General features: G+C 47.9%; 1 protein-coding gene across 1 annotated transcript in view; it reads right to left on the bottom strand.

Annotated features, from left to right (window-relative positions):
* ELK3 (ELK3, ETS-domain protein (SRF accessory protein 2)) overlaps positions 1-1,062 on the bottom strand; it is a 71,075-nt gene extending 70,013 nt beyond the window's left edge. Inside the window, exon 1 of the mRNA XM_008569060.1 lies at positions 725-1,062. The gene's annotated coding sequence lies outside the window, so the exon portion shown is untranslated. The remainder of the gene's footprint in view (positions 1-724) is intronic.
* Positions 1,063-5,318: the final 4,256 nt, after the last annotated feature.

Below are 5,318 nucleotides of genomic sequence, written 5' to 3'. Positions count from 1 at the left end.
CTTTTTTTTTTTTTTTTTTTTTTTCTAAAAAGCCCCCTTTGCAGTTTCTGAAATAACATTTCTTGCTCCCACCTCCACCGCAGCTTGTCCCCAGGATGATTCGGTTCAGAAACAAAACCGAGACCTTCGATTTTTCCTTTTAAACCCCTCCTCCAAAATTTTAGTCTCTCTCCCCAAAAGTTACAGTAGCATTAGAGGCCAACAACATTCAGTGGAAACGAATGAACTGGGGGCGTCAAGATCATTCCCCAAAACCGTGCCCAGTAAAGACTCCACCGGCTTTTAAATGACCTGGGCGGGGGTCACCTGCCGCGCGAGCGTGGGCGCAGCCCCCTGCCTCACATCTGCGCAGCCCATGCCCTCCACTTCCCGCTCCATCCCTGTCTCCCTCCCTGGATCCGAGCACCAGTGGCCTCTGGCCACCCCGAGGGGAGACCGACTGCAGCCCCAGCTGGAAGGTCAGCGGCGGTCCAGCCTCCGGGCACGCAGCCTGCTCCGATCACCGTTCGTTCTTCCCAGAGACACTTAGACTCGCGTCCCCTGCTCCCCTCGCTCCCCCGGCCAGCCGTAGCGGTGCCCTCCGCGAGCTCCCGGCGCCCCCTCCTCCGTCCAGNCGCAGCGCCCACCGCCCCACCCCCACCAAGCTAAAGAAAAGAAAAGAAAACAGCACCCCAAAGGCAACTTTGCAAGAGTCCGAGCAACAGGCAGAAGCCCGGCTACCTACCCAGATGTGGGGGAGCTTTCAAGAGCCTTCTTCGGGGGGATTTCTAGGAGGACCCGGGCGAAAGCCCCCGACTTTCCATGCTGACAGGCGTCTGCAGACGGTCTGTTGCTCTTGTAATGAGATCCTGATTTTTCCCCCTTTTTTTTTCTTTCTCTCGATCCTCTTTTTTTTTTTTTTTTCCCTCTGGTGTGTGTGAGAGCAGGAAGTTGGAGCAGTCGGGCCGAGCCGGCTCACTTCCTTTACTGCATTATTCCCCAGGCGGTGTGCAGTCTGTGTAAACAGGCTTTTCCGCCCCGCGCCGCGCTCCCCGGCCGCGGCTGTGCGCCCGGGGCTGGCCGNGAGCATGCACAGGGCAGGGTGGACGAGAGTCAGCCCAACGAAACCGTACGGATGAAGAGTGAAAGAGGGCTGGGTCTCCAAAAGAAAATCCAAGCCCTGGTTCCAAAAGAAGGGTGTGTTAGTCAGCTGATGCTGGGATAACACCGTGCAACAAACCACGCCTACACTTAGTAGCTTATAGCAGCAAGTGAGTCTGCACTGGCTGGGCTGGGCCCCAGTCTGCGGGCAGAGTGTGGGTTTTCTTCACATGTCTTCTCATTCTGGGACCCAGGCTTAAGGAACAGACGCTACTTGGGACATGTGATGCTCAAAAAGAGCAGGAGATCAAGAAGAGTGAGTAGAAATGTATGATGTCTCTTAAAACTTCTGCTTAGACTAGCACACTCTCACGTCTATGCGTATTCCATGGGGAAAGCAAATCATATGTCATATGGCCACGTCTAAAGTCAACAGGAGGGGGAGAGGGCAAGGAAGATATGGTGATACCATCTACCGCAAGAAAAAAGATAGATGCTGGGTGTACAAAAACAGCAAATCTTTCGGGCCCCTCATAATTTAACATCCCATAATGTATAACAGAATGGGATGTTGCAAAAGGTAAAAAAATAATAATAATAATAATAAAAAATATATATATATATATATATATAATAGATGGAAGAGAAGGCATAGTTAGAAAGAGCAGGGGAAGAAAATGAGTTATTGAGTAAACTAAACTAAAATATTCTAGAAAAGGGCTGTCCAGTTAGCTTACTTAGAATGTGGTGCTTATAACCCCAGGATCGAGGGTCAGGATCCCTATACCTGCCAGCCACCAAAAAATAAAATTAAATATTCTCGAATAGAACAGAATAAAAAATATTTGAAACTTATGAATTGTTGATTTTTTGATAGAAACTCAAACCTGGTTTACTGTCACTGCTTTGAAAACTTCCTCAATATTGGGAGGTGGGGGGGTAGAGTATGGGTCGAGAATAAACAGCCAAAGCCTTACGGTAAGGCAGCCCACTCTGGTTGAAAGAATACACTCGGAATCGGGAGTTTTGGGATCCAGTCCCACATCCAACTTGTTCTAGGTATAGGAGCTTAACTAAGTCACTCACCCTCTCTGAGCCTGAACAAGCATTAATTTTTACTAATTTTTCAGTCAATGCCAATTTTATATTAAAACAACATGTATTATGGACTAGGATTAAAAAATGTTCATGAATTATATTTAAAGGAGCATTTAGAAGAATTTTATTGACTCACAGGAATCTGTGTGAAAATGTGGGAGTCCACATTTTCTCCCTTTTGTGTTGTCAGAGGTGTTTCAGGGCACATTTGAGAACCATTGATTTGGACCATCNCCTCCAGACCCGCGGCGACTCCGACAGGCCGCAGTCCCTCCCCACCGGGGCGGGGGGAGTTGTCCTTGCACTGGGGACTGCACTGGGGACCGCGCTGGGCACCACGGTGGGGTCGTGCCCTGCCCAGTTGGCCTGGGAGGGGAGGCCCGAGGTGGGGAAGCCGCTGGATTCGCTGTTTTCTATCAGCTGGGATGGCAGTTGTTGGGGGCAGGGGAGCCTCGGGAGTGGGGTTCAGGGTTGGGCTGCTCTGAGCAGAGGGCTGCTTGTAGTGTGAGTGGCGGCGTGATTGTTTAGGGTGAGAAGATACTGAATGTGCAGAAACGGAGGCACCGCTTCTGTCGGGGCATGGGGATGGACCCCGTTCCTGTCTGGAGTTTTTTCTTTTCTTTTCTTTTCTTTCTTTTTTTTTTTTTTTTTTTTTTTTTTTTTTTTTTTCTTTTAAAGCCAGCCCTCGGAGTGGAGGGCCCACTTTGGGGAAAAGGATGAGGAGCCATAAACTGGCAGCCAGGATTCTCCAGTAAGAGACCTTTCTGGCTGGTCACTATGGCCTGCCACAGGCCCAACCTTTCCTGCCTGCTGAGGAGCTCCGGATAGGGATGAGCAGGGACCACAGGGTGACCGAGGCTTCCGAGGGGAGCTCTGTGGTCTCAGGACTCCTCACTATAGCGTCCCTTGAGGGGGGGGGGTCCCTCCCCAGGACCAGGCTCTGATTGGTGAGTTTGTCCACTGCCCTGAGGCTGAGATAAGAGGGCAGGATACCTGTTGAAGAACCCCCTCACCCCAGCCCTGTGCTCTACCCTCAACTGCCCACTTTCTGGAATCTTCCAGTTCCGTGCCTCCACTCAGCCGTGCAAACTAGTGATTTTCAAACTTGAACGTACAGCGGTGTGACCTCTGGGGCGCTTGTTAAAGCATTGGTTGCTGGTCCTCAGGCCGGGAGTCTCTGACTCAGTAGGTCTGGGGTGGTTCTCAGTCCTGGCTAGCATTAGGATCACCTGGGGAGTGTTTTGAAAACTATCCAACAGTTTACTCAACCCAGACCCATGAAGACTAATTCTCTGTGGGCAGAGCATGAGTCCTTTCAAGAGGACCACATTCTAAGAGTTCCTCCACTTTGTTTGTATTTTTGCAATCTCTCCCAACGATTATGTGTTTACAAGTCTCTCATAACTTTTAAATGCGAGCATCTAAAGGGCAGGGATTGTATTTTACTGGTTGGTACCACTTCCTCACCCCCAAGTGCCTATCTGAGCACCTAACTGATAGGACTTTCCAGTTTCGGCATTTGCTTCATGGCTGGTGTGGATAGTCCCCTTGAGGGGTGAGACAAGGGCCCCCAGACCTCTGAAGAGGTGTGGGGAAACGTGGGGGTGTTGGTTGGGGCCAAGATAGGAGAGTGGAGAAGGAAAAGGTATGGGAAAGAGGGCTGTTTATCAACCCCTGATTATCCACAGCTAATTTTCCACTTTGGAGATTATCCTTTTAATCCCCAGTCGGTTTCTCCTGTCACTCAGCAGAACTCATACTGTGTCCCTATATGATCCAGCTGTCTGTGGACTGAGAGAATGCAAACTTATTTTATTATCCTCCTCAGGAGAGAAAAACAACAACAAAAAAAAAACCTCATGCCCACAATTAAGAGCCCATGTTGCTTTATTTTAGAAAATATATGCCTGAAAGAAACCAGTCTGAAGAACTTACAGTGTGGCTCTAACTATATGACATTCTGGAAAAGGCAAAACTATGGAAACAATAAGAAAGATTAGTGGCTGCCAAGGATTTGGGGGAGGGAAGGATGAATAGGCGGAGTGTGGGATTTTTAGGGCACTGAAGCTATTCTGTATACTACAATGGTGGATACATGTCATTATACAATTGTCAAAATCTACAGAACAGCAAGAGTGAACCCTAAGGTAAACTATGGGCTTTGGGTAATAAGGGATGTGCTCCTCCACTGTAACAAATGACCACTCTGGTGCAGGATGTTGATAGTGGGGGAGGCTTTGCATGTGTGGGGGCTGGGGGGTACATGGGAAATCTCTACCTTCTATCCAATTTTACTGTGAACCTAAATCTGCTTTATAAAATAAAGTCTATTTTCTGAAAGTATATGCCCAAGACAAACCTAAGTACTGTATATTTTAAATTGGTGGCTTTTATGTTTGTTATTTTTTCATGACAAATCTTTGTAGAATCCTAATGTATAAGAGAACATGTTTTCATCAATCTAATTAATTCGTTTTGGGAGAGGGGGGTTTGGCAGCTGAGTGGTACAAGGATTGAGCCCTGGACCTTGGTGTTATCAGTGCCACACTCTAAACAACCGAGCTAACTGGCCAGCCAAGTTTAATTGATTTGAAGAAACACTTCATTGTCTAAAGCACTTCTGAAACACTTTGAGGCAGCCGTTGGGGTTCCCAGCCCAAATGAAGACCTCTAAAGTTTCTCTGGTATTTTGGGTTGTCCACACCACTGCTCTTTGCTCTTCCTGTGAAAGAGTAATTCAGAGCTGACTCTGTGCTTCCTCAAAACACAAGAAATAGCTTTTGCTTTCAGGTGACTGCAGCTTCTATCCTTTGCATTCTAAGAGAAAACTGCTGTTTGTTTCCCATGCTTTCCTTCCCACTATCAAAACGCAGCCAAGAGGTGTGGTATCCAGTATTGCATGACCCATGCTCCTCTTTCTGTGCTTTGGGTATAAAACAGAGTCAGGAGTTAGAATTGTGTATGAGTAAGATTTCTTCAGGGTCTTTATAGTTAGGGTCATACATTTCTGCTGGCCAAGAGGGAGTGAGGCTCTCTCTGCTTTGATAAGAACAGCTGAGACCTCACCAGAGATGATACACAAACTCTGTGTGTTTGAGGAATGACAGTTGTTCACTGTGATATGTTGGAGCATGCACAGG

This window comes from Galeopterus variegatus, unplaced genomic scaffold, assembly GCF_000696425.1.
Source record: "Galeopterus variegatus unplaced genomic scaffold, G_variegatus-3.0.2 Scaffold461, whole genome shotgun sequence".
In the NCBI taxonomy this organism is placed as follows: domain Eukaryota; kingdom Metazoa; phylum Chordata; class Mammalia; order Dermoptera; family Cynocephalidae; genus Galeopterus; species Galeopterus variegatus.
This window is presented reverse-complemented; position numbering and strand designations above follow the sequence as displayed.